General features: G+C 53.7%; 40 non-coding genes across 40 annotated transcripts; 8 read left to right on the top strand and 32 right to left on the bottom strand.

Annotated features, from left to right (window-relative positions):
* Positions 1 to 8: 8 nt before the first annotated feature.
* Positions 9 to 80, bottom strand: Trnae-uuc (transfer RNA glutamic acid (anticodon UUC)). Its single transcript has one exon. It is a non-coding gene; the product is annotated as a tRNA-Glu (tRNA).
* A 322-nt stretch (positions 81 to 402) lies between these two features.
* On the bottom strand, positions 403 to 475 carry Trnam-cau (transfer RNA methionine (anticodon CAU)). Its single transcript has one exon. It is a non-coding gene; the product is annotated as a tRNA-Met (tRNA).
* Positions 476 to 1,290: 815 nt separating this feature from the next.
* Positions 1,291 to 1,362, top strand: Trnag-ucc (transfer RNA glycine (anticodon UCC)). The gene has a single exon. It is a non-coding gene; the product is annotated as a tRNA-Gly (tRNA).
* Positions 1,363 to 1,638: 276 nt separating this feature from the next.
* Trnas-aga (transfer RNA serine (anticodon AGA)) lies at positions 1,639 to 1,720 on the bottom strand. The gene has a single exon. It is a non-coding gene; the product is annotated as a tRNA-Ser (tRNA).
* A 139-nt stretch (positions 1,721 to 1,859) lies between these two features.
* On the bottom strand, positions 1,860 to 1,932 carry Trnak-uuu (transfer RNA lysine (anticodon UUU)). Its single transcript has one exon. It is a non-coding gene; the product is annotated as a tRNA-Lys (tRNA).
* A 296-nt stretch (positions 1,933 to 2,228) lies between these two features.
* On the bottom strand, positions 2,229 to 2,300 carry Trnae-uuc (transfer RNA glutamic acid (anticodon UUC)). Its single transcript has one exon. It is a non-coding gene; the product is annotated as a tRNA-Glu (tRNA).
* A 322-nt stretch (positions 2,301 to 2,622) lies between these two features.
* On the bottom strand, positions 2,623 to 2,695 carry Trnam-cau (transfer RNA methionine (anticodon CAU)). Its single transcript has one exon. It is a non-coding gene; the product is annotated as a tRNA-Met (tRNA).
* An 815-nt stretch (positions 2,696 to 3,510) lies between these two features.
* Positions 3,511 to 3,582, top strand: Trnag-ucc (transfer RNA glycine (anticodon UCC)). Its single transcript has one exon. It is a non-coding gene; the product is annotated as a tRNA-Gly (tRNA).
* A 276-nt stretch (positions 3,583 to 3,858) lies between these two features.
* Trnas-aga (transfer RNA serine (anticodon AGA)) lies at positions 3,859 to 3,940 on the bottom strand. Its single transcript has one exon. It is a non-coding gene; the product is annotated as a tRNA-Ser (tRNA).
* A 139-nt stretch (positions 3,941 to 4,079) lies between these two features.
* On the bottom strand, positions 4,080 to 4,152 carry Trnak-uuu (transfer RNA lysine (anticodon UUU)). Its single transcript has one exon. It is a non-coding gene; the product is annotated as a tRNA-Lys (tRNA).
* Positions 4,153 to 4,448: 296 nt separating this feature from the next.
* On the bottom strand, positions 4,449 to 4,520 carry Trnae-uuc (transfer RNA glutamic acid (anticodon UUC)). Its single transcript has one exon. It is a non-coding gene; the product is annotated as a tRNA-Glu (tRNA).
* Positions 4,521 to 4,842: 322 nt separating this feature from the next.
* On the bottom strand, positions 4,843 to 4,915 carry Trnam-cau (transfer RNA methionine (anticodon CAU)). Its single transcript has one exon. It is a non-coding gene; the product is annotated as a tRNA-Met (tRNA).
* An 815-nt stretch (positions 4,916 to 5,730) lies between these two features.
* Trnag-ucc (transfer RNA glycine (anticodon UCC)) lies at positions 5,731 to 5,802 on the top strand. The gene has a single exon. It is a non-coding gene; the product is annotated as a tRNA-Gly (tRNA).
* A 276-nt stretch (positions 5,803 to 6,078) lies between these two features.
* Positions 6,079 to 6,160, bottom strand: Trnas-aga (transfer RNA serine (anticodon AGA)). The gene has a single exon. It is a non-coding gene; the product is annotated as a tRNA-Ser (tRNA).
* Positions 6,161 to 6,299: 139 nt separating this feature from the next.
* On the bottom strand, positions 6,300 to 6,372 carry Trnak-uuu (transfer RNA lysine (anticodon UUU)). The gene has a single exon. It is a non-coding gene; the product is annotated as a tRNA-Lys (tRNA).
* A 296-nt stretch (positions 6,373 to 6,668) lies between these two features.
* On the bottom strand, positions 6,669 to 6,740 carry Trnae-uuc (transfer RNA glutamic acid (anticodon UUC)). The gene has a single exon. It is a non-coding gene; the product is annotated as a tRNA-Glu (tRNA).
* A 322-nt stretch (positions 6,741 to 7,062) lies between these two features.
* On the bottom strand, positions 7,063 to 7,135 carry Trnam-cau (transfer RNA methionine (anticodon CAU)). Its single transcript has one exon. It is a non-coding gene; the product is annotated as a tRNA-Met (tRNA).
* An 815-nt stretch (positions 7,136 to 7,950) lies between these two features.
* Positions 7,951 to 8,022, top strand: Trnag-ucc (transfer RNA glycine (anticodon UCC)). The gene has a single exon. It is a non-coding gene; the product is annotated as a tRNA-Gly (tRNA).
* Positions 8,023 to 8,298: 276 nt separating this feature from the next.
* Positions 8,299 to 8,380, bottom strand: Trnas-aga (transfer RNA serine (anticodon AGA)). Its single transcript has one exon. It is a non-coding gene; the product is annotated as a tRNA-Ser (tRNA).
* A 139-nt stretch (positions 8,381 to 8,519) lies between these two features.
* Positions 8,520 to 8,592, bottom strand: Trnak-uuu (transfer RNA lysine (anticodon UUU)). The gene has a single exon. It is a non-coding gene; the product is annotated as a tRNA-Lys (tRNA).
* Positions 8,593 to 8,888: 296 nt separating this feature from the next.
* Positions 8,889 to 8,960, bottom strand: Trnae-uuc (transfer RNA glutamic acid (anticodon UUC)). Its single transcript has one exon. It is a non-coding gene; the product is annotated as a tRNA-Glu (tRNA).
* A 322-nt stretch (positions 8,961 to 9,282) lies between these two features.
* Trnam-cau (transfer RNA methionine (anticodon CAU)) lies at positions 9,283 to 9,355 on the bottom strand. The gene has a single exon. It is a non-coding gene; the product is annotated as a tRNA-Met (tRNA).
* An 815-nt stretch (positions 9,356 to 10,170) lies between these two features.
* Trnag-ucc (transfer RNA glycine (anticodon UCC)) lies at positions 10,171 to 10,242 on the top strand. The gene has a single exon. It is a non-coding gene; the product is annotated as a tRNA-Gly (tRNA).
* Positions 10,243 to 10,518: 276 nt separating this feature from the next.
* Trnas-aga (transfer RNA serine (anticodon AGA)) lies at positions 10,519 to 10,600 on the bottom strand. Its single transcript has one exon. It is a non-coding gene; the product is annotated as a tRNA-Ser (tRNA).
* A 139-nt stretch (positions 10,601 to 10,739) lies between these two features.
* Trnak-uuu (transfer RNA lysine (anticodon UUU)) lies at positions 10,740 to 10,812 on the bottom strand. Its single transcript has one exon. It is a non-coding gene; the product is annotated as a tRNA-Lys (tRNA).
* Positions 10,813 to 11,108: 296 nt separating this feature from the next.
* Positions 11,109 to 11,180, bottom strand: Trnae-uuc (transfer RNA glutamic acid (anticodon UUC)). Its single transcript has one exon. It is a non-coding gene; the product is annotated as a tRNA-Glu (tRNA).
* A 322-nt stretch (positions 11,181 to 11,502) lies between these two features.
* Positions 11,503 to 11,575, bottom strand: Trnam-cau (transfer RNA methionine (anticodon CAU)). Its single transcript has one exon. It is a non-coding gene; the product is annotated as a tRNA-Met (tRNA).
* An 815-nt stretch (positions 11,576 to 12,390) lies between these two features.
* On the top strand, positions 12,391 to 12,462 carry Trnag-ucc (transfer RNA glycine (anticodon UCC)). Its single transcript has one exon. It is a non-coding gene; the product is annotated as a tRNA-Gly (tRNA).
* A 276-nt stretch (positions 12,463 to 12,738) lies between these two features.
* Trnas-aga (transfer RNA serine (anticodon AGA)) lies at positions 12,739 to 12,820 on the bottom strand. Its single transcript has one exon. It is a non-coding gene; the product is annotated as a tRNA-Ser (tRNA).
* A 139-nt stretch (positions 12,821 to 12,959) lies between these two features.
* On the bottom strand, positions 12,960 to 13,032 carry Trnak-uuu (transfer RNA lysine (anticodon UUU)). Its single transcript has one exon. It is a non-coding gene; the product is annotated as a tRNA-Lys (tRNA).
* A 296-nt stretch (positions 13,033 to 13,328) lies between these two features.
* On the bottom strand, positions 13,329 to 13,400 carry Trnae-uuc (transfer RNA glutamic acid (anticodon UUC)). The gene has a single exon. It is a non-coding gene; the product is annotated as a tRNA-Glu (tRNA).
* Positions 13,401 to 13,722: 322 nt separating this feature from the next.
* On the bottom strand, positions 13,723 to 13,795 carry Trnam-cau (transfer RNA methionine (anticodon CAU)). The gene has a single exon. It is a non-coding gene; the product is annotated as a tRNA-Met (tRNA).
* An 815-nt stretch (positions 13,796 to 14,610) lies between these two features.
* Positions 14,611 to 14,682, top strand: Trnag-ucc (transfer RNA glycine (anticodon UCC)). Its single transcript has one exon. It is a non-coding gene; the product is annotated as a tRNA-Gly (tRNA).
* Positions 14,683 to 14,958: 276 nt separating this feature from the next.
* On the bottom strand, positions 14,959 to 15,040 carry Trnas-aga (transfer RNA serine (anticodon AGA)). The gene has a single exon. It is a non-coding gene; the product is annotated as a tRNA-Ser (tRNA).
* Positions 15,041 to 15,179: 139 nt separating this feature from the next.
* Trnak-uuu (transfer RNA lysine (anticodon UUU)) lies at positions 15,180 to 15,252 on the bottom strand. The gene has a single exon. It is a non-coding gene; the product is annotated as a tRNA-Lys (tRNA).
* Positions 15,253 to 15,548: 296 nt separating this feature from the next.
* Positions 15,549 to 15,620, bottom strand: Trnae-uuc (transfer RNA glutamic acid (anticodon UUC)). Its single transcript has one exon. It is a non-coding gene; the product is annotated as a tRNA-Glu (tRNA).
* Positions 15,621 to 15,942: 322 nt separating this feature from the next.
* Trnam-cau (transfer RNA methionine (anticodon CAU)) lies at positions 15,943 to 16,015 on the bottom strand. Its single transcript has one exon. It is a non-coding gene; the product is annotated as a tRNA-Met (tRNA).
* Positions 16,016 to 16,830: 815 nt separating this feature from the next.
* On the top strand, positions 16,831 to 16,902 carry Trnag-ucc (transfer RNA glycine (anticodon UCC)). Its single transcript has one exon. It is a non-coding gene; the product is annotated as a tRNA-Gly (tRNA).
* Positions 16,903 to 17,178: 276 nt separating this feature from the next.
* Positions 17,179 to 17,260, bottom strand: Trnas-aga (transfer RNA serine (anticodon AGA)). Its single transcript has one exon. It is a non-coding gene; the product is annotated as a tRNA-Ser (tRNA).
* Positions 17,261 to 17,399: 139 nt separating this feature from the next.
* On the bottom strand, positions 17,400 to 17,472 carry Trnak-uuu (transfer RNA lysine (anticodon UUU)). The gene has a single exon. It is a non-coding gene; the product is annotated as a tRNA-Lys (tRNA).
* Between the last annotated feature and the right edge of the window lie 126 nt (positions 17,473 to 17,598).

Genomic DNA, 17,598 nt, shown 5'->3' with positions numbered 1-17,598 from the left:
AACTTCCCTTCCGGTACCGGGAATCGAACCCGGGCCTCCTGGGTGAAAGCCAGGTATCCTAGCCACTAGACCACACCGGATTTGCTCGAGAAACGTGAGATTTACTCCCTCTCTTCTCGCATTTCGTGCTCAATCCGGACTCAGTGTTGTTCTCTGTTTGCGAGCATTTTTGCGCGTGCAGACTGGCATGGCGCACAGCTCGAAACTGTCTATTCATTGCTGTTTGCATCATATTTCACTCATAACAGGGGAGGAGAATGATCAAAGTTGTTCCTTGCCATAATTGGAAGTAAACATTGTGACGCTGAGGCGTGGACTCCTTGTGGATAACAAACGACAATTAAGTTCGTTCGCTAGCAATAGCAACGCCGTTAATTCAGCCGTGATGTACAGCAAATTAAATGCCCCGGGTGAGGATCGAACTCACGACCTTAAGATTATGAGACTTACGCGCTACCTACTGCGCTACCGAGGCTCGTTGCAACCATCATCCCAGGAATCTTGGTAAGTCTCACATATTAGAGATAGACAGTTTGCGCTTTCTCAGGAATCTGTTGTGTCGCTACGCGTGCTTTCCCGACTTGCTAGAGTAAACTGCTGCCGCAGCTTTTTTAACGACGGAAAGCAGCACTGCCTGAGGTTACAGTACATCGCCCTTGCGGCACCTGAACACAGCGGCCTGTAGGGCCAGGCCGACGCTGGAGTTCAGTAACAGCACGCGGCCGTCCAAGTAGGGTCTCTTGCGTGCTGCATGTTTGGTTCTTCTCACAGCGAATCCTGCTATACATTCCTGAGGCTGGCGCACCTCAAGCGAGCAATCGGCGCGGCAGCACTATAGCGAGAACAGCAAAACGATGCATCGGCCGGGAATCGAAGCCGGGCCGCCCGCGTGGTAGTCGAACAACCTACCACTTTTTTAGTTGTTGTTCTCATTTTGTTAGTTGCATTTGTTGGGGGCGGACGTCCGATGACGTCCGTGCTTCCCGAGCATATTCCCGAGCAGCTGTCTGCAGGGAAAGTGGGATTGCCACCCAGCGACGTCGGATACAACCGAAAAAAGTGCTACACACGCGGAGTCCCCCACTACACTGCCTCAAAGCGACCGCTCGTCACTATTGTGTGAGTAACGTTGCGGCCGCGGCGACGAGCCTTGCCCAAAGACGCAGCGTGCGTGGAGGCGCTGCCCGAATGCACCCTCCTACCTCGTAAAGCGTCTACAGCTACTATCACCGTGGGCCACTGCCGGCGGGCGGGAAGCCGACACAGCGCGGCGTTGCGAGCAGCGGCTGTGCGGTGGTAGTGTAATGGTGAGCATAGTTGCCTTCCGAGCAGTTGAGCCGCGTTCGATTCCCGGCCACCGCAACGGGCGCAAATCTATGCGTATGAGTATGTGAGCCACGTGCTGTTGAATTAACGTTTTCTTTCCGTCGTCGCTCCACGCAGGCCATCCTGTAGTATGTCCCGACTTGTCCCGACTTTGCTCGGCTGACGCGAAAGCTGACGCTTGGATTTCGCCCTTATCAAAAGGACAGGCGCTATAAACGACTGTGAGAGGTGAGGTGTAGCGAGGTACCAAAACGACAGGCAAACTGCGAAATTTTCTGCTCTCTCTTCTGAAACAAAAAATAAAAAAACCGACGCAGTCGGTAGGACTCGAACCTACGCTCCCACAGGGAATCTGATTTCTAGTCAGACGCCTTAACCACTCGGCCACGACTGCTCGTAGCTAAAGCTTCCCTCGAATCGTGAAAAATGCAACCGGTCTGCGCAGAATGTTGACAGGAAACGAACTCGGTGCACTGATTACGGCAGGGCTACCAGCGCTACGAGACGAGCCATTACGGAAGCGTTAAAATCTTCGCCCGAACAGGGATTCGAACCCTGGACACTTAGGTTAAAAGCCTAATGCTCTACCGACTGAGCTATCCGGGCTCACGCTTGTTGTGCATGGAGCGACTGCAAGCAATGTGAATAACTGGAACGCGTGTGTAGGCGTACTACGGTAATTGCTGGCTTCTGGCGCAACTGGCGACTTCACCGACTTCCCACTGACGCTGGTAGCACCCCAACAGCGGACCAGTGCCTCTTCTCCCTTTATCCCGGTGCTGACAGTAATTGCATCCTGTGCCTGCTTCCCCCGATTACGTTCGGTTGAAGCTCCGGAAGGAGGGCGACAAACGAAGGTTGGAAGGCCAAAAGATGGAGGGTCGTGTGCGCAAAAACTTCCCTTCCGGTACCGGGAATCGAACCCGGGCCTCCTGGGTGAAAGCCAGGTATCCTAGCCACTAGACCACACCGGATTTGCTCGAGAAACGTGAGATTTACTCCCTCTCTTCTCGCATTTCGTGCTCAATCCGGACTCAGTGTTGTTCTCTGTTTGCGAGCATTTTTGCGCGTGCAGACTGGCATGGCGCACAGCTCGAAACTGTCTATTCATTGCTGTTTGCATCATATTTCACTCATAACAGGGGAGGAGAATGATCAAAGTTGTTCCTTGCCATAATTGGAAGTAAACATTGTGACGCTGAGGCGTGGACTCCTTGTGGATAACAAACGACAATTAAGTTCGTTCGCTAGCAATAGCAACGCCGTTAATTCAGCCGTGATGTACAGCAAATTAAATGCCCCGGGTGAGGATCGAACTCACGACCTTAAGATTATGAGACTTACGCGCTACCTACTGCGCTACCGAGGCTCGTTGCAACCATCATCCCAGGAATCTTGGTAAGTCTCACATATTAGAGATAGACAGTTTGCGCTTTCTCAGGAATCTGTTGTGTCGCTACGCGTGCTTTCCCGACTTGCTAGGGTAAACTGCTGCCGCAGCTTTTTTAACGACGGAAAGCAGCACTGCCTGAGGTTACAGTACATCGCCCTTGCGGCACCTGAACACAGCGGCCTGTAGGGCCAGGCCGACGCTGGAGTTCAGTAACAGCACGCGGCCGTCCAAGTAGGGTCTCTTGCGTGCTGCATGTTTGGTTCTTCTCACAGCGAATCCTGCTATACATTCCTGAGGCTGGCGCACCTCAAGCGAGCAATCGGCGCGGCAGCACTATAGCGAGAACAGCAAAACGATGCATCGGCCGGGAATCGAAGCCGGGCCGCCCGCGTGGTAGTCGAACAACCTACCACTTTTTTAGTTGTTGTTCTCATTTTGTTAGTTGCATTTGTTGGGGGCGGACGTCCGATGACGTCCGTGCTTCCCGAGCATATTCCCGAGCAGCTGTCTGCAGGGAAAGTGGGATTGCCACCCAGCGACGTCGGATACAACCGAAAAAAGTGCTACACACGCGGAGTCCCCCACTACACTGCCTCAAAGCGACCGCTCGTCACTATTGTGTGAGTAACGTTGCGGCCGCGGCGACGAGCCTTGCCCAAAGACGCAGCGTGCGTGGAGGCGCTGCCCGAATGCACCCTCCTACCTCGTAAAGCGTCTACAGCTACTATCACCGTGGGCCACTGCCGGCGGGCGGGAAGCCGACACAGCGCGGCGTTGCGAGCAGCGGCTGTGCGGTGGTAGTGTAATGGTGAGCATAGTTGCCTTCCGAGCAGTTGAGCCGCGTTCGATTCCCGGCCACCGCAACGGGCGCAAATCTATGCGTATGAGTATGTGAGCCACGTGCTGTTGAATTAACGTTTTCTTTCCGTCGTCGCTCCACGCAGGCCATCCTGTAGTATGTCCCGACTTGTCCCGACTTTGCTCGGCTGACGCGAAAGCTGACGCTTGGATTTCGCCCTTATCAAAAGGACAGGCGCTATAAACGACTGTGAGAGGTGAGGTGTAGCGAGGTACCAAAACGACAGGCAAACTGCGAAATTTTCTGCTCTCTCTTCTGAAACAAAAAATAAAAAAACCGACGCAGTCGGTAGGACTCGAACCTACGCTCCCACAGGGAATCTGATTTCTAGTCAGACGCCTTAACCACTCGGCCACGACTGCTCGTAGCTAAAGCTTCCCTCGAATCGTGAAAAATGCAACCGGTCTGCGCAGAATGTTGACAGGAAACGAACTCGGTGCACTGATTACGGCAGGGCTACCAGCGCTACGAGACGAGCCATTACGGAAGCGTTAAAATCTTCGCCCGAACAGGGATTCGAACCCTGGACACTTAGGTTAAAAGCCTAATGCTCTACCGACTGAGCTATCCGGGCTCACGCTTGTTGTGCATGGAGCGACTGCAAGCAATGTGAATAACTGGAACGCGTGTGTAGGCGTACTACGGTAATTGCTGGCTTCTGGCGCAACTGGCGACTTCACCGACTTCCCACTGACGCTGGTAGCACCCCAACAGCGGACCAGTGCCTCTTCTCCCTTTATCCCGGTGCTGACAGTAATTGCATCCTGTGCCTGCTTCCCCCGATTACGTTCGGTTGAAGCTCCGGAAGGAGGGCGACAAACGAAGGTTGGAAGGCCAAAAGATGGAGGGTCGTGTGCGCAAAAACTTCCCTTCCGGTACCGGGAATCGAACCCGGGCCTCCTGGGTGAAAGCCAGGTATCCTAGCCACTAGACCACACCGGATTTGCTCGAGAAACGTGAGATTTACTCCCTCTCTTCTCGCATTTCGTGCTCAATCCGGACTCAGTGTTGTTCTCTGTTTGCGAGCATTTTTGCGCGTGCAGACTGGCATGGCGCACAGCTCGAAACTGTCTATTCATTGCTGTTTGCATCATATTTCACTCATAACAGGGGAGGAGAATGATCAAAGTTGTTCCTTGCCATAATTGGAAGTAAACATTGTGACGCTGAGGCGTGGACTCCTTGTGGATAACAAACGACAATTAAGTTCGTTCGCTAGCAATAGCAACGCCGTTAATTCAGCCGTGATGTACAGCAAATTAAATGCCCCGGGTGAGGATCGAACTCACGACCTTAAGATTATGAGACTTACGCGCTACCTACTGCGCTACCGAGGCTCGTTGCAACCATCATCCCAGGAATCTTGGTAAGTCTCACATATTAGAGATAGACAGTTTGCGCTTTCTCAGGAATCTGTTGTGTCGCTACGCGTGCTTTCCCGACTTGCTAGGGTAAACTGCTGCCGCAGCTTTTTTAACGACGGAAAGCAGCACTGCCTGAGGTTACAGTACATCGCCCTTGCGGCACCTGAACACAGCGGCCTGTAGGGCCAGGCCGACGCTGGAGTTCAGTAACAGCACGCGGCCGTCCAAGTAGGGTCTCTTGCGTGCTGCATGTTTGGTTCTTCTCACAGCGAATCCTGCTATACATTCCTGAGGCTGGCGCACCTCAAGCGAGCAATCGGCGCGGCAGCACTATAGCGAGAACAGCAAAACGATGCATCGGCCGGGAATCGAAGCCGGGCCGCCCGCGTGGTAGTCGAACAACCTACCACTTTTTTAGTTGTTGTCCTCATTTTGTTAGTTGCATTTGTTGGGGGCGGACGTCCGATGACGTCCGTGCTTCCCGAGCATATTCCCGAGCAGCTGTCTGCAGGGAAAGTGGGATTGCCACCCAGCGACGTCGGATACAACCGAAAAAAGTGCTACACACGCGGAGTCCCCCACTACACTGCCTCAAAGCGACCGCTCGTCACTATTGTGTGAGTAACGTTGCGGCCGCGGCGACGAGCCTTGCCCAAAGACGCAGCGTGCGTGGAGGCGCTGCCCGAATGCACCCTCCTACCTCGTAAAGCGTCTACAGCTACTATCACCGTGGGCCACTGCCGGCGGGCGGGAAGCCGACACAGCGCGGCGTTGCGAGCAGCGGCTGTGCGGTGGTAGTGTAATGGTGAGCATAGTTGCCTTCCGAGCAGTTGAGCCGCGTTCGATTCCCGGCCACCGCAACGGGCGCAAATCTATGCGTATGAGTATGTGAGCCACGTGCTGTTGAATTAACGTTTTCTTTCCGTCGTCGCTCCACGCAGGCCATCCTGTAGTATGTCCCGACTTGTCCCGACTTTGCTCGGCTGACGCGAAAGCTGACGCTTGGATTTCGCCCTTATCAAAAGGACAGGCGCTATAAACGACTGTGAGAGGTGAGGTGTAGCGAGGTACCAAAACGACAGGCAAACTGCGAAATTTTCTGCTCTCTCTTCTGAAACAAAAAATAAAAAAACCGACGCAGTCGGTAGGACTCGAACCTACGCTCCCACAGGGAATCTGATTTCTAGTCAGACGCCTTAACCACTCGGCCACGTCTGCTCGTAGCTAAAGCTTCCCTCGAATCGTGAAAAATGCAACCGGTCTGCGCAGAATGTTGACAGGAAACGAACTCGGTGCACTGATTACGGCAGGGCTACCAGCGCTACGAGACGAGCCATTACGGAAGCGTTAAAATCTTCGCCCGAACAGGGATTCGAACCCTGGACACTTAGGTTAAAAGCCTAATGCTCTACCGACTGAGCTATCCGGGCTCACGCTTGTTGTGCATGGAGCGACTGCAAGCAATGTGAATAACTGGAACGCGTGTGTAGGCGTACTACGGTAATTGCTGGCTTCTGGCGCAACTGGCGACTTCACCGACTTCCCACTGACGCTGGTAGCACCCCAACAGCGGACCAGTGCCTCTTCTCCCTTTATCCCGGTGCTGACAGTAATTGCATCCTGTGCCTGCTTCCCCCGATTACGTTCGGTTGAAGCTCCGGAAGGAGGGCGACAAACGAAGGTTGGAAGGCCAAAAGATGGAGGGTCGTGTGCGCAAAAACTTCCCTTCCGGTACCGGGAATCGAACCCGGGCCTCCTGGGTGAAAGCCAGGTATCCTAGCCACTAGACCACACCGGATTTGCTCGAGAAACGTGAGATTTACTCCCTCTCTTCTCGCATTTCGTGCTCAATCCGGACTCAGTGTTGTTCTCTGTTTGCGAGCATTTTTGCGCGTGCAGACTGGCATGGCGCACAGCTCGAAACTGTCTATTCATTGCTGTTTGCATCATATTTCACTCATAACAGGGGAGGAGAATGATCAAAGTTGTTCCTTGCCATAATTGGAAGTAAACATTGTGACGCTGAGGCGTGGACTCCTTGTGGATAACAAACGACAATTAAGTTCGTTCGCTAGCAATAGCAACGCCGTTAATTCAGCCGTGATGTACAGCAAATTAAATGCCCCGGGTGAGGATCGAACTCACGACCTTAAGATTATGAGACTTACGCGCTACCTACTGCGCTACCGAGGCTCGTTGCAACCATCATCCCAGGAATCTTGGTAAGTCTCACATATTAGAGATAGACAGTTTGCGCTTTCTCAGGAATCTGTTGTGTCGCTACGCGTGCTTTCCCGACTTGCTAGAGTAAACTGCTGCCGCAGCTTTTTTAACGACGGAAAGCAGCACTGCCTGAGGTTACAGTACATCGCCCTTGCGGCACCTGAACACAGCGGCCTGTAGGGCCAGGCCGACGCTGGAGTTCAGTAACAGCACGCGGCCGTCCAAGTAGGGTCTCTTGCGTGCTGCATGTTTGGTTCTTCTCACAGCGAATCCTGCTATACATTCCTGAGGCTGGCGCACCTCAAGCGAGCAATCGGCGCGGCAGCACTATAGCGAGAACAGCAAAACGATGCATCGGCCGGGAATCGAAGCCGGGCCGCCCGCGTGGTAGTCGAACAACCTACCACTTTTTTAGTTGTTGTCCTCATTTTGTTAGTTGCATTTGTTGGGGGCGGACGTCCGATGACGTCCGTGCTTCCCGAGCATATTCCCGAGCAGCTGTCTGCAGGGAAAGTGGGATTGCCACCCAGCGACGTCGGATACAACCGAAAAAAGTGCTACACACGCGGAGTCCCCCACTACACTGCCTCAAAGCGACCGCTCGTCACTATTGTGTGAGTAACGTTGCGGCCGCGGCGACGAGCCTTGCCCAAAGACGCAGCGTGCGTGGAGGCGCTGCCCGAATGCACCCTCCTACCTCGTAAAGCGTCTACAGCTACTATCACCGTGGGCCACTGCCGGCGGGCGGGAAGCCGACACAGCGCGGCGTTGCGAGCAGCGGCTGTGCGGTGGTAGTGTAATGGTGAGCATAGTTGCCTTCCGAGCAGTTGAGCCGCGTTCGATTCCCGGCCACCGCAACGGGCGCAAATCTATGCGTATGAGTATGTGAGCCACGTGCTGTTGAATTAACGTTTTCTTTCCGTCGTCGCTCCACGCAGGCCATCCTGTAGTATGTCCCGACTTGTCCCGACTTTGCTCGGCTGACGCGAAAGCTGACGCTTGGAATTCGCCCTTATCAAAAGGACAGGCGCTATAAACGACTGTGAGAGGTGAGGTGTAGCGAGGTACCAAAACGACAGGCAAACTGCGAAATTTTCTGCTCTCTCTTCTGAAACAAAAAATAAAAAAACCGACGCAGTCGGTAGGACTCGAACCTACGCTCCCACAGGGAATCTGATTTCTAGTCAGACGCCTTAACCACTCGGCCACGACTGCTCGTAGCTAAAGCTTCCCTCGAATCGTGAAAAATGCAACCGGTCTGCGCAGAATGTTGACAGGAAACGAATTCGGTGCACTGATTACGGCAGGGCTACCAGCGCTACGAGACGAGCCATTACGGAAGCGTTAAAATCTTCGCCCGAACAGGGATTCGAACCCTGGACACTTAGGTTAAAAGCCTAATGCTCTACCGACTGAGCTATCCGGGCTCACGCTTGTTGTGCATGGAGCGACTGCAAGCAATGTGAATAACTGGAACGCGTGTGTAGGCGTACTACGGTAATTGCTGGCTTCTGGCGCAACTGGCGACTTCACCGACTTCCCACTGACGCTGGTAGCACCCCAACAGCGGACCAGTGCCTCTTCTCCCTTTATCCCGGTGCTGACAGTAATTGCATCCTGTGCCTGCTTCCCCCGATTACGTTCGGTTGAAGCTCCGGAAGGAGGGCGACAAACGAAGGTTGGAAGGCCAAAAGATGGAGGGTCGTGTGCGCAAAAACTTCCCTTCCGGTACCGGGAATCGAACCCGGGCCTCCTGGGTGAAAGCCAGGTATCCTAGCCACTAGACCACACCGGATTTGCTCGAGAAACGTGAGATTTACTCCCTCTCTTCTCGCATTTCGTGCTCAATCCGGACTCAGTGTTGTTCTCTGTTTGCGAGCATTTTTGCGCGTGCAGACTGGCATGGCGCACAGCTCGAAACTGTCTATTCATTGCTGTTTGCATCATATTTCACTCATAACAGGGGAGGAGAATGATCAAAGTTGTTCCTTGCCATAATTGGAAGTAAACATTGTGACGCTGAGGCGTGGACTCCTTGTGGATAACAAACGACAATTAAGTTCGTTCGCTAGCAATAGCAACGCCGTTAATTCAGCCGTGATGTACAGCAAATTAAATGCCCCGGGTGAGGATCGAACTCACGACCTTAAGATTATGAGACTTACGCGCTACCTACTGCGCTACCGAGGCTCGTTGCAACCATCATCCCAGGAATCTTGGTAAGTCTCACATATTAGAGATAGACAGTTTGCGCTTTCTCAGGAATCTGTTGTGTCGCTACGCGTGCTTTCCCGACTTGCTAGAGTAAACTGCTGCCGCAGCTTTTTTAACGACGGAAAGCAGCACTGCCTGAGGTTACAGTACATCGCCCTTGCGGCACCTGAACACAGCGGCCTGTAGGGCCAGGCCGACGCTGGAGTTCAGTAACAGCACGCGGCCGTCCAAGTAGGGTCTCTTGCGTGCTGCATGTTTGGTTCTTCTCACAGCGAATCCTGCTATACATTCCTGAGGCTGGCGCACCTCAAGCGAGCAATCGGCGCGGCAGCACTATAGCGAGAACAGCAAAACGATGCATCGGCCGGGAATCGAAGCCGGGCCGCCCGCGTGGTAGTCGAACAACCTACCACTTTTTTAGATGTTGTCCTCATTTTGTTAGTTGCATTTGTTGGGGGCGGACGTCCGATGACGTCCGTGCTTCCCGAGCATATTCCCGAGCAGCTGTCTGCAGGGAAAGTGGGATTGCCACCCAGCGACGTCGGATACAACCGAAAAAAGTGCTACACACGCGGAGTCCCCCACTACACTGCCTCAAAGCGACCGCTCGTCACTATTGTGTGAGTAACGTTGCGGCCGCGGCGACGAGCCTTGCCCAAAGACGCAGCGTGCGTGGAGGCGCTGCCCGAATGCACCCTCCTACCTCGTAAAGCGTCTACAGCTACTATCACCGTGGGCCACTGCCGGCGGGCGGGAAGCCGACACAGCGCGGCGTTGCGAGCAGCGGCTGTGCGGTGGTAGTGTAATGGTGAGCATAGTTGCCTTCCGAGCAGTTGAGCCGCGTTCGATTCCCGGCCACCGCAACGGGCGCAAATCTATGCGTATGAGTATGTGAGCCACGTGCTGTTGAATTAACGTTTTCTTTCCGTCGTCGCTCCACGCAGGCCATCCTGTAGTATGTCCCGACTTGTCCCGACTTTGCTCGGCTGACGCGAAAGCTGACGCTTGGAATTCGCCCTTATCAAAAGGACAGGCGCTATAAACGACTGTGAGAGGTGAGGTGTAGCGAGGTACCAAAACGACAGGCAAACTGCGAAATTTTCTGCTCTCTCTTCTGAAACAAAAAATAAAAAAACCGACGCAGTCGGTAGGACTCGAACCTACGCTCCCACAGGGAATCTGATTTCTAGTCAGACGCCTTAACCACTCGGCCACGACTGCTCGTAGCTAAAGCTTCCCTCGAATCGTGAAAAATGCAACCGGTCTGCGCAGAATGTTGACAGGAAACGAACTCGGTGCACTGATTACGGCAGGGCTACCAGCGCTACGAGACGAGCCATTACGGAAGCGTTAAAATCTTCGCCCGAACAGGGATTCGAACCCTGGACACTTAGGTTAAAAGCCTAATGCTCTACCGACTGAGCTATCCGGGCTCACGCTTTTTGTGCATGGAGCGACTGCAAGCAATGTGAATAACTGGAACGCGTGTGTAGGCGTACTACGGTAATTGCTGGCTTCTGGCGCAACTGGCGACTTCACCGACTTCCCACTGACGCTGGTAGCACCCCAACAGCGGACCAGTGCCTCTTCTCCCTTTATCCCGGTGCTGACAGTAATTGCATCCTGTGCCTGCTTCCCCCGATTACGTTCGGTTGAAGCTCCGGAAGGAGGGCGACAAACGAAGGTTGGAAGGCCAAAAGATGGAGGGTCGTGTGCGCAAAAACTTCCCTTCCGGTACCGGGAATCGAACCCGGGCCTCCTGGGTGAAAGCCAGGTATCCTAGCCGCTAGAGCACACCGGATTTGCTCGAGAAACGTGAGATTTACTCCCTCTCTTCTCGCATTACGTGCTCAATCCGGACTCAGTGTTGTTCTCTGTTTGCGAGCATTTTTGCGCGTGCAGACTGGCATGGCGCACAGCTCGAAACTGTCTATTCATTGCTGTTTGCATCATATTTCACTCATAACAGGGGAGGAGAATGATCAAAGTTGTTCCTTGCCATAATTGGAAGTAAACATTGTGACGCTGAGGCGTGGACTCCTTGTGGATAACAAACGACAATTAAGTTCGTTCGCTAGCAATAGCAACGCCGTTAATTCAGCCGTGATGTACAGCAAATTAAATGCCCCGGTTGAGGATCGAACTCACGACCTTAAGATTATGAGACTTACGCGCTACCTACTGCGCTACCGAGGCTCGTTGCAACCATCATCCCAGGAATCTTGGTAAGTCTCACATATTAGAGATAGACAGTTTGCGCTTTCTCAGGAATCTGTTGTGTCGCTACGCGTGCTTTCCCGACTTGCTAGAGTAAACTGCTGCCGCAGCTTTTTTAACGACGGAAAGCAGCACTGCCTGAGGTTACAGTACATCGCCCTTGCGGCACCTGAACACAGCGGCCTGTAGGGCCAGGCCGACGCTGGAGTTCAGTAACAGCACGCGGCCGTCCAAGTAGGGTCTCTTGCGTGCTGCATGTTTGGTTCTTCTCACAGCGAATCCTGCTATACATTCCTGAGGCTGGCGCACCTCAAGCGAGCAATCGGCGCGGCAGCACTATAGCGAGAACAGCAAAACGATGCATCGGCCGGGAATCGAAGCCGGGCCGCCCGCGTGGTAGTCGAACAACCTACCACTTTTTTAGATGTTGTCCTTATTTTGTTAGTTGCATTTGTTGGGGGCGGACGTCCGATGACGTCCGTGCTTCCCGAGCATATTCCCGAGCAGCTGTCTGCAGGGAAAGTGGGATTGCCACCCAGCGACGTCGGATACAACCGAAAAAAGTGCTACACACGCGGAGTCCCCCACTACACTGCCTCAAAGCGACCGCTCGTCACTATTGTGTGAGTAACGTTGCGGCCGCGGCGACGAGCCTTGCCCAAAGACGCAGCGTGCGTGGAGGCGCTGCCCGAATGCACCCTCCTACCTCGTAAAGCGTCTACAGCTACTATCACCGTGGGCCACTGCCGGCGGGCGGGAAGCCGACACAGCGCGGCGTTGCGAGCAGCGGCTGTGCGGTGGTAGTGTAATGGTGAGCATAGTTGCCTTCCGAGCAGTTGAGCCGCGTTCGATTCCCGGCCACCGCAACGGGCGCAAATCTATGCGTATGAGTATGTGAGCCACGTGCTGTTGAATTAACGTTTTCTTTCCGTCGTCGCTCCACGCAGGCCATCCTGTAGTATGTCCCGACTTGTCCCGACTTTGCTCGGCTGACGCGAAAGCTGACGCTTGGAATTCGCCCTTATCAAAAGGACAGGCGCTATAAACGACTGTGAGAGGTGAGGTGTAGCGAGGTACCAAAACGACAGGCAAACTGCGAAATTTTCTGCTCTCTCTTCTGAAACAAAAAATAAAAAAACCGACGCAGTCGGTAGGACTCGAACCTACGCTCCCACAGGGAATCTGATTTCTAGTCAGACGCCTTAACCACTCGGCCACGACTGCTCGTAGCTAAAGCTTCCCTCGAATCGTGAAAAATGCAACCGGTCTGCGCAGAATGTTGACAGGAAACGAACTCGGTGCACTGATTACGGGAGGGCTACCAGCGCTACGAGACGAGCCATTACGGAAGCGTTAAAATCTTCGCCCGAACAGGGATTCGAACCCTGGACACTTAGGTTAAAAGCCTAATGCTCTACCGACTGAGCTATCCGGGCTCACGCTTTTTGTGCATGGAGCGACTGCAAGCAATGTGAATAACTGGAACGCGTGTGTAGGCGTACTACGGTAATTGCTGGCTTCTGGCGCAACTGGCGACTTCACCGACTTCCCACTGACGCTGGTAGCACCCCAACAGCGGACCAGTGCCTCTTCTCCCTTTATCCCGGTGCTGACAGTAATTGCATCCTGTGCCTGCTTCCCCCGATTACGTTCGGTTGAAGCTCCGGAAGGAGGGCGACAAACGAAGGTTGGAAGGCCAAAAGATGGAGGGTCGTGTGCGCAAAAACTTCCCTTCCGGTACCGGGAATCGAACCCGGGCCTCCTGGGTGAAAGCCAGGTATCCTAGCCACTAGACCACACCGGATTTGCTCGAGAAACGTGAGATTTACTCCCTCTCTTCTCGCATTTCGTGCTCAATCCGGACTCAGTGTTGTTCTCTGTTTGCGAGCATTTTTGCGCGTGCAGACTGGCATGGCGCACAGCTCGAAACTGTCTATTCATTGCTGTTTGCATCATATTTCACTCATAACAGGGGAGGAGAATGATCAAAGTTGTTCCTTGCCATAATTGGAAGTAAACATTGTGACGCTGAGGCGTGGACTCCTTGTGGATAACAAACGACAATTAAGTTCGTTCGCTAGCAATAGCAACGCCGTTAATTCAGCCGTGATGTACAGCAAATTAAATGCCCCGGTTGAGGATCGAACTCACGACCTTAAGATTATGAGACTTACGCGCTACCTACTGCGCTACCGAGGCTCGTTGCAACCATCATCCCAGGAATCTTGGTAAGTCTCACATATTAGAGATAGACAGTTTGCGCTTTCTCAGGGATCTGTTGTGTCGCTACGCGTGCTTTCCCGACTTGCTAGAGTAAACTGCTGCCGCAGCTTTTTTAACGACGGAAAGCAGCACTGCCTGAGGTTACAGTACATCGCCCTTGCGGCACCTGAACACAGCGGCCTGTAGGGCCAGGCCGACGCTGGAGTTCAGTAACAGCACGCGGCCGTCCAAGTAGGGTCTCTTGCGTGCTGCATGTTTGGTTCTTCTCACAGCGAATCCTGCTATACATTCCTGAGGCTGGCGCACCTCAAGCGAGCAATCGGCGCGGCAGCACTATAGCGAGAACAGCAAAACGATGCATCGGCCGGGAATCGAAGCCGGGCCGCCCGCGTGGTAGTCGAACAACCTACCACTTTTTTAGATGTTGTCCTCATTTTGTTAGTTGCATTTGTTGGGGGCGGACGTCCGATGACGTCCGTGCTTCCCGAGCATATTCCCGAGCAGCTGTCTGCAGGGAAAGTGGGATTGCCACCCAGCGACGTCGGATACAACCGAAAAAAGTGCTACACACGCGGAGTCCCCCACTACACTGCCTCAAAGCGACCGCTCGTCACTATTGTGTGAGTAACGTTGCGGCCGCGGCGACGAGCCTTGCCCAAAGACGCAGCGTGCGTGGAGGCGCTGCCCGAATGCACCCTCCTACCTCGTAAAGCGTCTACAGCTACTATCACCGTGGGCCACTGCCGGCGGGCGGGAAGCCGACACAGCGCGGCGTTGCGAGCAGCGGCTGTGCGGTGGTAGTGTAATGGTGAGCATAGTTGCCTTCCGAGCAGTTGAGCCGCGTTCGATTCCCGGCCACCGCAACGGGCGCAAATCTATGCGTATGAGTATGTGAGCCACGTGCTGTTGAATTAACGTTTTCTTTCCGTCGTCGCTCCACGCAGGCCATCCTGTAGTATGTCCCGACTTGTCCCGACTTTGCTCGGCTGACGCGAAAGCTGACGCTTGGAATTCGCCCTTATCAAAAGGACAGGCGCTATAAACGACTGTGAGAGGTGAGGTGTAGCGAGGTACCAAAACGACAGGCAAACTGCGAAATTTTCTGCTCTCTCTTCTGAAACAAAAAATAAAAAAACCGACGCAGTCGGTAGGACTCGAACCTACGCTCCCACAGGGAATCTGATTTCTAGTCAGACGCCTTAACCACTCGGCCACGACTGCTCGTAGCTAAAGCTTCCCTCGAATCGTGAAAAATGCAACCGGTCTGCGCAGAATGTTGACAGGAAACGAACTCGGTGCACTGATTACGGCAGGGCTACCAGCGCTACGAGACGAGCCATTACGGAAGCGTTAAAATCTTCGCCCGAACAGGGATTCGAACCCTGGACACTTAGGTTAAAAGCCTAATGCTCTACCGACTGAGCTATCCGGGCTCACGCTTTTTGTGCATGGAGCGACTGCAAGCAATGTGAATAACTGGAACGCGTGTGTAGGCGTACTACGGTAATTGCTGGCTTCTGGCGCAACTGGCGACTTCACCGACTTCCCACTGACGCTGGTAGCACCCCAACAGCGGACCAGTGCCTCTTCTCCCTTTATCCCGGTGCTGACAGTAATTGCATCCTGTGCCTGCTTCCCCCGATTACGTTCGGTTGAAGCTCCGGAAGGAGGGCGACAAACGAAGGTTGGAAGGCCAAAAGATGGAGGGTCGTGTGCGCAAAAACTTCCCTTCCGGTACCGGGAATCGAACCCGGGCCTCCTGGGTGAAAGCCAGGTATCCTAGCCGCTAGACCACACCGGATTTGCTCGAGAAACGTGAGATTTACTCCCTCTCTTCTCGCATTTCGTGCTCAATCCGGACTCAGTGTTGTTCTCTGTTTGCGAGCATTTTTGCGCGTGCAGACTGGCATGGCGCACAGCTCGAAACTGTCTATTCATTGCTGTTTGCATCATATTTCACTCATAACAGGGGAGGAGAATGATCAAAGTTGTTCCTTGCCATAATTGGAAGTAAACATTGTGACGCTGAGGCGTGGACTCCTTGTGGATAACAAACGACAATTAAGTTCGTTCGCTAGCAATAGCAACGCCGTTAATTCAGCCGTGATGTACAGCAAATTAAATGCCCCGGTTGAGGATCGAACTCACGACCTTAAGATTATGAGACTTACGCGCTACCTACTGCGCTACCGAGGCTCGTTGCAACCATCATCCCAGGAATCTTGGTAAGTCTCACATATTAGAGATAGACAGTTTGCGCTTTCTCAGGAATCTGTTGTGTCGCTACGCGTGCTTTCCCGACTTGCTAGAGTAAACTGCTGCCGCAGCTTTTTTAACGACGGAAAGCAGCACTGCCTGAGGTTACAGTACATCGCCCTTGCGGCACCTGAACACAGCGGCCTGTAGGGCCAGGCCGACGCTGGAGTTCAGTAACAGCACGCGGCCGTCCAAGTAGGGTCTCTTGCGTGCTGCATGTTTGGTTCTTCTCACAGCGAATCCTGCTATACATTCCTGAGGCTGGCGCACCTCAAGCGAGCAATCGGCGCGGCAGCACTATAGCGAGAACAGCAAAACGATGCATCGGCCGGGAATCGAAGCCGGGCCGCCCGCGTGGTAGTCGAACAACCTACCACTTTTTTAGATGTTGTCCTCATTTTGTTAGTTGCATTTGTTGGGGGCGGACGTCCGATGACGTCCGTGCTTCCCGAGCATATTCCCGAGCAGCTGTCTGCAGGGAAAGTGGGATTGCCACCCAGCGACGTCGGATACAACCGAAAAAAGTGCTACACACGCGGAGTCCCCCACTACACTGCCTCAAAGCGACCGCTCGTCACTATTGTGTGAGTAACGTTGCGGCCGCGGCGACGAGCCTTGCCCAAAGACGCAGCGTGCGTGGAGGCGCTGCCCGAATGCACCCTCCTACCTCGTAAAGCGTCTACAGCTACTATCACCGTGGGCCACTGCCGGCGGGCGGGAAGCCGACACAGCGCGGCGTTGCGAGCAGCGGCTGTGCGGTGGTAGTGTAATGGTGAGCATAGTTGCCTTCCGAGCAGTTGAGCCGCGTTCGATTCCCGGCCACCGCAACGGGCGCAAATCTATGCGTATGAGTATGTGAGCCACGTGCTGTTGAATTAACGTTTTCTTTCCGTCGTCGCTCCACGCAGGCCATCCTGTAGTATGTCCCGACTTGTCCCGACTTTGCTCGGCTGACGCGAAAGCTGACGCTTGGAATTCGCCCTTATCAAAAGGACAGGCGCTATAAACGACTGTGAGAGGTGAGGTGTAGCGAGGTACCAAAACGACAGGCAAACTGCGAAATTTTCTGCTCTCTCTTCTGAAACAAAAAATAAAAAAACCGACGCAGTCGGTAGGACTCGAACCTACGCTCCCACAGGGAATCTGATTTCTAGTCAGACGCCTTAACCACTCGGCCACGACTGCTCGTAGCTAAAGCTTCCCTCGAATCGTGAAAAATGCAACCGGTCTGCGCAGAATGTTGACAGGAAACGAACTCGGTGCACTGATTACGGCAGGGCTACCAGCGCTACGAGACGAGCCATTACGGAAGCGTTAAAATCTTCGCCCGAACAGGGATTCGAACCCTGGACACTTAGGTTAAAAGCCTAATGCTCTACCGACTGAGCTATCCGGGCTCACGCTTTTTGTGCATGGAGCGACTGCAAGCAATGTGAATAACTGGAACGCGTGTGTAGGCGTACTACGGTAATTGCTGGCTTCTGGCGCAACTGGCGACTTCACCGACTTCCCACTGACGCTGG

Source organism: Schistocerca cancellata, unplaced genomic scaffold, assembly GCF_023864275.1.
Source record: "Schistocerca cancellata isolate TAMUIC-IGC-003103 unplaced genomic scaffold, iqSchCanc2.1 HiC_scaffold_411, whole genome shotgun sequence".
Classification (NCBI taxonomy): domain Eukaryota; kingdom Metazoa; phylum Arthropoda; class Insecta; order Orthoptera; family Acrididae; genus Schistocerca; species Schistocerca cancellata.
The sequence above is the reverse complement of the archived record's forward strand: the minus strand, read 5'-3'. Positions and strand labels throughout refer to the sequence as shown.